The sequence below is a fragment of the Belonocnema kinseyi genome, chromosome 7, assembly GCF_010883055.1.
Source record: "Belonocnema kinseyi isolate 2016_QV_RU_SX_M_011 chromosome 7, B_treatae_v1, whole genome shotgun sequence".
In the NCBI taxonomy this organism is placed as follows: Eukaryota; Metazoa; Arthropoda; class Insecta; order Hymenoptera; family Cynipidae; genus Belonocnema; species Belonocnema kinseyi.
Window position 1 is genome coordinate 58,856,559 of NC_046663.1, and position 12,668 is coordinate 58,869,226.

Sequence of the window (12,668 nt, forward strand, 5' to 3'; positions counted from 1 at the left end):
GGTTGGTAATCCTGGTCTATAAGTTTGTGGATTAACTACTGTTGGGTAGGCGAACATATTCCCAGAATTTAGAGACAATCGAAAAACATGACTTTTTTAGTTATATCTGCTAAGAATTACCGTTAAAATAACGTACGCAGCCAGCCTAAACTAAAACATATTCAAATATTGTGCTATTTTTGGGCTCCCAAATTTTGGAGCTAGTTTTGAACTCAATAAAAATAACGAACTATTTTGCATGAGAATAATCCATTAGACTAATAGCTACCCTTAACTAAAAATATAAATATCAAACAAAGCTAAAAAAATGTAAATGAAAAGTCAAGGGTTTTGCGGGGTTCACAAAACACTGCCGAAAAATCACAAAATTTGAAATGTACATACACTGTAATGATAATAAAAAAAACTGAAAAAACTGAACCAACCCCTGCTCAGCTGCCTCAAACTAAAAAATCCAGATACAATTCAATTAAAAGACGTTACCACAAACACTTTCCCAAAAATCGTTTTCATATCATCATCTACACAGTAACCTTAAACATTGTAGAACTAACGTTATCACAATTAAAGAACTAATTCTCACCCTCCATCAACTTAAACAATTAAAACAATCTCAAATTAAAAATAACTACCCAAAACAGCTTTCAAACTCCATTATTAATGAATCTATGTCCAAAGTAATATTCCACGTCACCTACGAAATACCCACTTTATGAAAGTATCACATTGCATCAATAAAAATAGTGAAAAATATTAAAAATAAAAAATAATCAACAAACACACAGCTTTCCAAGTCTCTGGTAGATATATTCACCCTCTCAATAATATTCCATAACCCTCTGGAACTACCCCTATCACATTTAACGAACCAAGTTTCATCTTCCATCAATTAAAAATGTCAAAAATATTTCAAATTAATAATAATTACCACAAGCTGCTTTCCAAGTTTCTAGTACATATATCCCCCCTCACTGTAAGATTCCACAACCCCTAGGAAGTACTTCTATCACATTCAAGGAAGAATCTAGTCACAGCAATATTCCGCAACCCCTAGAGACTACCTCTATCAAATGTACCGAATCGAGTCTCAGCTATCTTCATCTAAAATAGCAGAAAAAAATTGTAATGGAAAGAATCACCCGATACAACTTTCCTGGACTCTAGATAATATATCTATCTACACCGTAATATTACACGACCTCCAGGAACTACCCCTGTCACATTCAACGGACCAAGTTTCAACTGCGCTTAACCCGAAATATTAAAAGATTTTTCTCAAATTTGGGGATTTTTTGGGGACATTCAAACGACAATGGAAAGTGATAGCAGAAAAATTCAAGAAAAAAATCCATCAAGTATAAATAAGGAAAACCCTGCTGTATATATTATTACATGGAATATTGTAGAAATGGGAAATCTGAAAAATAATCGAATTTAGTTTAAGAACTTAATTGTATAATACCTATTTTTATCTTTATGAAAGTTTTATCTGTTCATTATCGAGGGAGAAGAATAATAAGTTGGTATATATGGGGTGTCCCAGAAGTATTGACGTGCCTTGTAATGGCGATAGACAAAAAATTTCAAATCAAAGAGTCCAAAAACATTTTGAGATCCGTTGTGTAATATCAAGCATTAAGAAAAAGTTCCGTAAATAAATTTTCAACAAAATCAGGTTATTTATTTCAACAGGATCCAGGCAAAATATTGGCTCAAGGAAATTTTTTGTATGGTAGAAGTGAAATGCACTCGTTTTTTTTTAACTCTGCAGATTTCTGTAGAAGTCTCTAAATTCCATTAGAATTTTTTGAATTGTTCTAAACTCATATGTAATCTTTAAAATTCTTTGAAAGATTTGAAAGAATTCTCTTCAAATATTTAGGATGTAACTTAATTTATTTTCAATTTTCTGAATTTTTTGTTAAAACCTGAAATTCTTTTTATCTGTTTCTTAGTTCAGCAACTTTGGATGGCGGGCGAATTGCTACTGGATTAAGATGCACAATTTTTGTTTGATTCTGCCCTGTATTGCCAAAAATATGCAACTGGCCCAAAAATATCTTGGGATTTTTCGATTTTGATTTTTTTTCTGTCCACCATTAAAAGGAACGAAAAAATTTCTGAAACACCCTGTATGTAGCACTAAATATGGTCCAAAATGTTATTCCTCACATTTAATCAAATCATTCAAAATTGAAGACCGGAAGTGGTGTTCTACTTCGCTTAATCGTTGTTTTTCTCAGTGTTGAAAGTAAGCATTAATATCTTTTTGAAACTGCACTTTAAAATAATTCATGCTTCATCAAATTGAAATTTTTAATACTTTTATCCACATACGATTTCTTGATAAGATATTCAAATTTAAAAATATATTATTGTTTTTTTACTAACTTCAGAATCGGGAAAAAATGCTAACAAAGAACCACTCTTTAGCCAAAAAGTATTCCAATAAAATTTAAAATTCCTATTTTCAGTGATTGACCCCCACCACACACTTTTTCGTTTTGGGAAAAAATTCCCTATTTTTTCAAATCTTTGAACACTAATCGGGCTTTTGAAATTTACATATGGTTTTTTTTATTTGAAAAGATTCACTTTAGAATTAATGGAAAAAATAAGTACTTGTTACTAACTTTTTTACATTAACGTAAAGTAAAAACTTTTAAATTTTCCTCACACCGAAGCTCTTATTTTGTACCCCAAAAATGCGAAATTTTAGCTTAACATCAAGATCGCACTAAAATCGTTTCTTTTAATTTGAAACGTAAATTATTTTTATTCGATATGCAGCAAGTATCGGGATCAGTGATACAGTTGATAAATTTTAAGCATGATAGTTCTTGTTTAACATAGTTTATAATTATTTAAACCATTTCTTTCTCTTTTAATCGTAAAAATATCTTAATTTCTGGAAAAAAAATTACTCAATTAACGAATATTGAGTGTAATATATTATTTTGAGGATATTTGACAATTTTTGAAACAATTTTAATTTGTTTTCATCACTTTTTCCCTGAAAATCTTGAAGTCACTACTTTATGGAGTTATTAAGGCAGGGAGTAAATGGTAAGAGTGATACTTTTTTGTAGAAAACAGTTTCAAACTATTTACACAACTTCCGTAAAAGTTCCCCTTAAATATTAACAATTACTGTTTTCTGGAATTGTTGTTAGAGTTCGTGCCTGTTCAGAGTGTTATTTATTGTGGAACATAGTTTGCAAATACAAAAACAAATAACACTCATTCACTTGAACTCAAAATACATTAACTATATCGTTGATTTATGATTCACAAGATTTACAGTATGAAGAAATCGTTTAAATAAAGTTAATATTGTTTAAACAATTGACAAATATTCTGCACCAAATCAATATTGCATATCAATATTAGTTAATTTGGCCACTATTTTTAGAAAAATCTAAATTTTCATAATTTAGTGTGAAAAATAGAATTATACAATTAAAAATTGTGTAAACAATTAAAAAATATGCTTAAAAAGTAACAGTACTCTTGATATTATTCAGCTTTATCATTTATCACGAAAAAGAATAGGTTCTCATGATTTTAAGAAAGCGAAAACTGGTTGAAAAAATTAATAAATACTTAAACAATTTAAAATGAACTAACAAATACTTGGAACGTTTTCGCTCATCCAAACAATATAATTTATGTTTAAAAAATTTCCAAAATAATAACCTTACTATGACTTTAACATAAAACAGCTATTTTTCATTTTTTCGAGGCCTTTTCTCGGCACAATAAATGGTCACAAGTAATTCTTTTCACCACTATGTTGAATTATTATTTTTTCTTTTTAAAATATTTGAAAATTGACCTAAATATTTCCACTTGTTTCTTAAATTGGTATGCTATGCTACTTTTTGCTGAACATTCTCATAATTTCGACACATTTCTTCTGAAGTGTAACAAATTTCTATTTGTTTAAACAATTTTTATTTCCTCAAACAGTTTTGTTTTGATACAATTGATTATAATTTTTTTTCAGAACAGAATTCACTACTCCTCAAAATCATTCAATATCATGCTTATTTTAGAAAATACGATTTTCAAGATATTTTTGAAAAAAATCATTCTTTACACAAAGTATACTTGTTTGAGCAATGAAAAAATGGTTAATATATTCTTTCTACACACTAGAAATTCAGAAAAATAATTATATATATTTTTTGTAATTTATTCAAAAAAACTCATTCAGCGAATAAAAATTATTTCAACAAATAGAAATTTTTTAAATATGAGAAGAAATGTGTAAAAATTATATCATTATTCAATAAAATAGCATCGGATACCAAATTGAGAGAAAAGTGGACATCTCTGGCTAAATTTAAGATATTTTGAAAAGAAAGAATAATTGCTTAAAGAAGCATATGGTTTTTAAACAATTTACTACTGAAATCAATTACTAACTTACTATAACGTTTCATTTAGAAAATATAATTATTTTTGTTTAAAAAATCTTTATGAATATTAACATTTTCTATCAGTAACTATTTGTTTAAAAAAATGACAGAAATTGCTCAAAATTAACAATAATAATTGAGAATTTATTTTATTTATTTTTGATTCAAATGTTGGTGACGGGAGGGGGAAGCGTAAACATAAGTTGAAACCAAAAGTTCTTCGTATAATATTATTTCGAAGATACTCCTCTTCAACCCCTAAAAAACTCGGCTCTTTTTAATCAAACACTGAAGCATGAGTTTAATTTTTTAAAATTACAAAATTTTCTCATTTTAATTAAATGAAATTGTGAATATTAATATTTAAAATTTAATAATATTAACATTTAAATTTTAAAAAAATTAAGGATTTACTTTCACCGAAAATTAAACATTTGGGGGGAGGTGTGATTTGGCCTGTAGTTCGAAAAACGTTTTTTAGTCTACCCTAATGTAGATGCAAAGTTTTTCAAAAACGGCTGCGAGATTATCTCAGCGATTTGGCTGGAGACCTTGAAAATATCAAAGTTCCGGTACAGCGGTGACTATTGGAAGAGGTAACGTGCCTCTGCTCTCTCTAGAGGATCTCTAGAGAGACCTATACATACCTGGGCGTTTTTTAAAGTCACGTTCAAGACGTAATATCCTCAGATCCTCAGGAACTAATTTATATAAAGATGGTTTAATTTTCGCATGCCAGAACTGTGCCATTTCCACCTTAGTACACGTTATTCGTAGTTTACGTCAAAATAATCTTGGAAATAGGTACATAGCGTGTCATTCATACATTCAGTACCTAGAATACATACTATACACGTGGAGATGCCTTATTTCTACAGAATTGAGGCCTAAAATCTTTCTCCAGGACTTCGAAAAACGAAAAATATTCGTGATCGAATTCTCGACTCTATATCAGTCCCCTCGGAGGTGTGAAATTATTAGTAATACCTAACCTCAAAGTGATACCTACATTCAAAAATTATGCCGAGGCACGTGTGGGATAGATGCAGAGATCTATCATTCTTGGGATAATCTGACTCCTCAAGCCTCACGAGCGTTCCACTGATACCTCGCGTCGTTAAGATTCCGCCGATTCTTGTGGCGACCCTGTCTTACGGTCGCGAGATGTGGCCATTTGTAGAATTTAGTGCGGTTCTAGTACAACTACTGTAATTTTCATGGATGGCAGTCGCTCCCAGAGAGCTAAATATGAAATTTGAACGTGGCAAATGAGAAAGTTAAATATAAGAACGCGATTGTGCAATATTTTTATCTTTATTAATACGATAAGAAGGTAATATTATTAAACTTACGACAATCCTACGTCACCTCTGCAAGAAAAAAAAAATATTTCCATGAGTAATTCACTGAATCTAAATTAGTTGAAATGCGGGCACATATTAAAAAGGGTAATATAAATTCCTTAAAATAGAGAGATGATCGACACTTTTTTATTTAAATATTTAAGATCTCCATCAGTAATACAAATAATAGCATTGTGAGTCATTTTTTAGTGATCCTTAGTTTATGACATTTGATTTCATGGAACAACTATCCATTAGCTGGAAGAGGTAGGTAGCGCCCTATTCGCTCCTGGTCTCATAATAAAAAATATTTATTTGTAAATTTTATAATAATATTGAGTATACACCCCGTTATTCAATTACAAAATCCATCAACGTATATCTCATTGTGAAATATGATTTGTTTTTAAATGCAAGTCTTACCTTTAAAAGTTCATTCAAACTCACAACTTACAAGTTTTAGTTCGCTGCACTCTAGACTTTTAGTAAAAATAAAAATACAATTTAAAACAAAATGTTTACTCCAAGAGATGACTGAAGGTTTTCAACCATTTACTTACATGTCATTTTATTAATTCATTCCCCTAAAAAGGAAAATAATGTATTCTTGAAACGACTTAACTTGTTCTACCTATTCCCTTTTTAGTGTAAACTGCGAAGTTTCCCTAATAATTTATGTAATATAAACAGATGACAGTTTCTCAACCTGTCTAACCACCGGGGCCTTTCACTATGTTACCGGACGCATCTTTAAGCTGCCAAAACTAAGGGCTTCAGCTGAATAAGTAGTCGTAGGCAATGCTGCAGCGACGGTCCTGAAATAAAATCCCGCAAACAAAAGCTTAAACAACCGTGCTGTAGAAAAATTTAATATTAAGTGTCTCTAGGATATCAGGTCACCTCTTCAATTATTAAGACCTTAACATCGCAAACGGAGCTCTGCTGGTGCTGGTTCAATACTTTCGAAATTTTTTTCGAAAACCCAGCAAAAAGATCAAGAAGGCTAAGGCACCTTCCTCATTCGTCTACAGGAAGAGGACGGGAGCACCTACCATGAGCCCTCAGTAGGACGAAGGGAAAGGAGAAACCTAGAAATGTGTATCCTGGAGCAATACTTATCCAAACAGCTGAGTGTGTCGGCTACGCCCAGGTTCTTAAGAACCTCGAGGAAAAAGTGAAACCTGACAAACTTCAAACAAAAATTAAAGGACTCAGAAAGACCGGAAATCAAAAGGTCCTCATAGAGGTGATGAAGATGCCAGAGGGAGAGAAAAAACTGCCCTTGGTCATCGTAGCTGCTGTTAAGAAGAGTGGAGTGGTCCGCCATCTCGTCTCCAAAACCAAACTCGAGATTTTGTTTGTTGATCCGACTACCGAGATTGAGGAAATAGAGAAAGCTTTGAGGAGATTCTTTGGTGATTAATCACCATGAAACACGAACGTGTCTATCAAGCAGAAACCCTTGAAGAGAACAAGAAGGGCTTTGTCAAGTTGGATGAACAGCTGGCGTGGAAAATCATGCGGGCGGCCTACATCAAAATGAGGAAGATGACGCGATGATAGTCCAGGCAGGACAACGAATTTTTGGAGATGCGACATCAAGAGATAATGAGCTACGATTCACATCAGTACGCCTCTGCGCCGCAAAGGAGGATAAGACCTAGAACCCAAGCTGCATTAGAAATAGAAACTGCATATCGACAGACGCAGATCAGGAGACAGAAGCCAACAGGAGCCCTAGAAGGCTAAGGCACATCTTGAACTAATGCTAAATCGGGTCCGGTAGAATCTGTCCAAAAAAAAGAGAGTGGTGCTTTTTAATGAGTAAAAAACTCACCCTCGCAGGTTTCAGCGCCTCCATCAGATCTCGCGCTCGACAATGTATATTTACCTTGCGGTACGTGCTCGGTCTTTGTGATTCTCCCACATTTTCACCTTTTGAAATTAAAAGTCATAAGGTCAAGAGACCTGTCGGTGACATGCGACTGGTAAGTGACACCTTGAATGAACGGCTTCATTGCTTTACAAATTTAATTGAAATAAAAATGTAAATAAAGGCGTCTTAAAAAGTAGCAAGCAGTGTATGAAAGATATTTAAAAGCCATTGGTGCCATTTAGGCGCGCGGTTCTCCAGTAGGAAAAGTTACAAGTAGGGATAGTGCTCACCAGACACAAGTGAGTCGGTGCAGTGTCGTCTGTCAAAACAAACAATGTGCAAAATAAAGAAGTGAAGTGTCCGTCAGCGAATTTGTATTTTCGTGAGTAGATGCCAACAGGGCAAAGGCTTCAATAATCATTCATTATGATTATTTTATTATGCATTATTAAAATGTTGTCACAGGCTTATACTGCCCAACATGTGGAAGGCATTTTTTTGGTTAGAGTTGGATTTTTTTATTATTATTATTATTAGAGAATTTGTAAAGAAACACACCAGTGACATGATCAAGGAAAATGAATTTCGAGTCCCAGTGAATCCAAAGTCTGTCTGTCATCCCGATAACTTTTGAAAAGATGATTTTATTAGATTGACATTTGGTGCACTCTTTCAGTTTCCTGAACTAAAGGCCAAGTTCGTTAGCCAACCATTTTCGATAAAAATTCAAAAAGTGAGCGCGTTTTAGATATTTTAAAGACCACTTTTTTCCAGAATTTAAAAGTTGCCTGCAAGGATTTTCATAGTATGCAAAAAGATAAACAATTTATCCTTATGAATTTTTTCTCAAAACAAAAAATTACCAGAGATATAGCATTTACAAAATTCTAAGAAGCACACGAAAATGAACATTTTAAGCCAAATAACGCAAGATAGAAAAAAAATCCAAGACAAGAAAACTATTTTTTTTACATACCGTACAAGATTATCATAACACCTTTCTGAATGTTTAAATAAAGAATCGAAAATTCAAATTTTGACAGCATCAAAAATAATGAAAATCCGAAAATTACATTCTTTCATTCAGGAATTTCACAGTATTTAAAATATTTTCAAATATATAAATGCATTTTCAAAAAAAATATGTATCTATACAGCTTTTGGTTTTGCACCTGAAGGAGGGTCGGGAATGTGAAAGAAGCCCATAATTATGAACTTCCACCTAACACAACGCTGCTGAAGGTTGGTGACCTTCTAAACAAAAACACTGACCAGCTATGACTCTCAGTTGAAACTGAGCCCCCTTCCCACCCTCATTAATCGAAGTTTTGTAGGAATGTTATTGCAACTAGACTCTCCACCCTAGGTGCTTTGAGAGACTCTTTTAGTACATTATTAAAAGATTAAACAATAGGGCACCACAACTGCGATGCAGAACACGATGCGGTAGAAAATTCAATTAACAAATTCTGGACCACAGAGGTTAGAAATATAATTTAGAAGTCTAAAAAAGGTAAGGTTGCTGTGTAGAGCGCATGTGTAACGTTCAAATCGCAAAAATAAAATTGAAAACAAGAAAATTCAATTGCTGAAAAAAACGACAAAAAATTATAATAAAATATTTAATAACAACATTTTTTTAAGGGGTGCACATTTTTTTTAAACGATACAATAAAACTACGTCGGTTTTAATACCAATACATGTTATGAATTATAATAATATACATTTATGGGAATGATATACAATTTCAAGGATAAACTCTAGTGTAGAGCAAGAGATACGTGATGAGAATGTATTCGTGAAAGTCGAAGATGCTTTAACAAAAGAGAATTCACAATTATCAAATTACTATAGTCGATGCTTTGAACTTCAGTTTTAAAAAGTCTGTACATAAACATAGTACATAGATACAGTAACAAAACTAACTTTATAAATGAATAAAGAGTCCCAAATTGGGAATATTGATAAAAAAATTCTTAAAAATAAGTGGCTAAAACGATATAAATCTAAGAGAAATACTATTTGTCAGATTACCACTCACTTTACCCCAACTTGCGTCGTTAGGACATCAAATAAAAATCATAATTTCTAATCTCATTGTTCAACATTACAAAAATTGTATACATCTTATGCGAACATAATATGAAATAAGTTTGCATATCTTCTAAAGATATATAATTTGTTCATATCAATTTTTCACAATTAAAACAAAAGCTAATGAAGTGAAATACATTTTTTCTGAATCACTGTATCTATAAAGGTTCAGCTTTAATGAAATTCGCGAAAGAAAATTTCACATAGAAGCGCTACCTTCTCATTAAAATGAGATTATAAATAATATCCGTTGAGACTTGTATGTTGGTGGCGCTAGTGAGAACATTTTCGGTGACGAGAGGGAGTGTTTTTAAGGCGGTTGTAAAAAAGGTGTAAGTGAAGTGTGAGGGTGGTACCAATGAGGTTTAGTGAAGAGGTACGTATGGTTTGGTGAAATAGGGAAAGTGAGGTTAAGTGGACAAGGATTCAGGCGAAGTTGTGCGCAAGAGTTTTGGGCTTTCGAGCAGATCAGGGGTGATGTATAGGGCGATAGGCGACTAAAGAGTGCAGAAATCTTTCTGTTCTAGTAGGTGCTGTATGAACAAGTCCCCGTTACCGACGGAAGAGCAGGGTAGAACAGAGCTGGATGGGTTAGTGAGAGTGTGGGTTAGTGTTCGTGGAATTTTAGGACAGAGATGATAAGTTGGGCGTAATGCGAAATAAATATATGATAAAAGATAAGGGATTTTCATTGACTACGATTTGAAGCGGAAGGAAAGGGATGTACAGCGAATGATGAATGTCAGGGCTAGAGTGGAGCGGAGTGACGGGAGAACGGCAAAGGTATAGTATAGGAACATAAGAATTTATGGGAGAATTTGGGTGTGATACAAGGAGAAAGAGGGTTCGAAGGTTCTGCAGGAGGATATATTTTGTAGAAAGTAGGGAGGTGAAGATAAGGCATGGAGGTGGTGTGGTGAAGGTTCTGTACTGGACTGTAGCAAGAGTAAAGGAAAAACTGCGGATTTCTGAAGATATATCCGGAAATTTGACATTGTGGGATTGGTAGAGACGTCGATAGTGAGAAAGGAATCGGAGAAAAATAGGGTGAAGGCTGGCAGGAGGTTTAGGGGAGGCTCTCAGGGGCGGTCAGAGTGAAGAAAAAAAGGAAAGGACAGTGGAAGAATTATAACAGTGGTTAGTGATAGACTGGAGGAAGAAGTTTAAAGCCGTGGAGAACAGAGGGGGTGCCAATTATAGGAGTGAAGATAGGAGGGATGAGGTGCAAGTTTGGCACAGTTTGAAATAGGAACGTGATGGAAAGGATTAAGGAACGGCACTTTAATGCGATAATGTGCAGGGAAGTTGGCCTCTATAGGGAGGCGAAAGTTTTGAAAAAAGATCGAAGGATGAGGTAATAAATAAAAAGAAAGAGATTATAAGAGACTTAATGGAGGATAGATTCTGGGCGGTAGCGAATGGTGTGGTAACAGGGGACGATGAGGGAGAATAGGCGTATTTGTATAATTTGGGGCTATCGTTGACAGACTATGTGCTCATGAATATTAAAGGTTGAGAGGAGACAGCGAAATTAGCAGTAAAAGGAAGGGTAGAATCAGACCATCAGCCATTAGGATTGTGTATATAAAGAGAGGATGGAGAAAGGCAAGGTGAGGAAGAAAGGTCGTTGGGAGAGTGGGTGACATGGATGAGGAAGGAGATAGAGAAGTATCAGGAGAAGTGGGGAAATGTAAGGTTTGAAGGCGAGTCGGTGAAAGACATATGGGAGGATCTAAAAGAAAAAGTGAAAAATTGTAAGAAGGGCAAATGTGTTTATGAGTCAGGTGTAAGGAATGGAAAGGAAGTTCTACGCAGATGATTTTAAATGAAGGATAAAATTGTTCGATTCGCTAGTGATGAGTGTCTTACCAGAGGTGAGGTGGGAGATTGCTTATGCCATGTATTTGATTGCGACTGACTTACCGCAACGCGCTCTATTTGCCTTAGCCTTCCGGGAACTAAAATTAAAGATCCAAAGCGCGCCCTGTTTGCCTTATTGTTATTTTTTGGGAACTAAAATGAAAGTTGACTTACCTGCTACTCACTTGGTGAAACAGGGTGCAATTGGATAAAGTCGGTAGAGAAGATCGGAGTTGGTAACAATTATACAATTATATATAATAAATTAAGAAAATGGTATCCAATTTACTCCTTTAAAATTAATTATTTAACTAAGCTTAGAATTAAAACATTGAAATAGATGTGAATTTATAATAGATAAAACTTAATAGTAGAGAATTTCATATATTATTTTCTAAATTTAATTTTTCCGTACCGAGAAATTAATTTTGAAATGGTTTCAGAAATTATAAAAATGTATGATTATGGAATATGTAAATGAAAGAAAATCTAAATTAGTAGTCTCTCATATACTATTGCAAAATTATAAACACGGGAAAATTTAAAACGATTTTTTATTAAAAAGTATGAAATCTAAGAGAAAATTAAAAAATATTTCAAAACATTAAACCAATTTCCAAACAAAAACGACAATGGAACATTGTAAAACATTTGACATAAGTTAGCAACATTTTTTTAAACGTTACAAAAATCATTAGAATTTTAAAAGCTATTTATGAGTTTTAAAACTTTCAAGAGTTTAAAAATATTTTAAAACCTGAACAGATTTCCGAAACCTTATCAAATATTGTTTAGTAATTTTACAACCTGTAAAGGATTTAAATACCTTTTAAATTAACTCCAATTTTTCAAAATATTCAGTAGAGATTTTCATTTGATCGTGGTATACCTGCTCGACGTACCCTCTTCAGTCGACTTCCCCTTACGTCGCTGACTGACCAAGAACGCTGTGTCGAACATTGCCTGTGCGAGGCCCCTTTGTCGTCATGAGGAATTAGATCTGATAAAATACGAAACATAAAATTTTTATAATTTTATAATCAGCAATTTAAAAATGTTATATTCGACTGTTA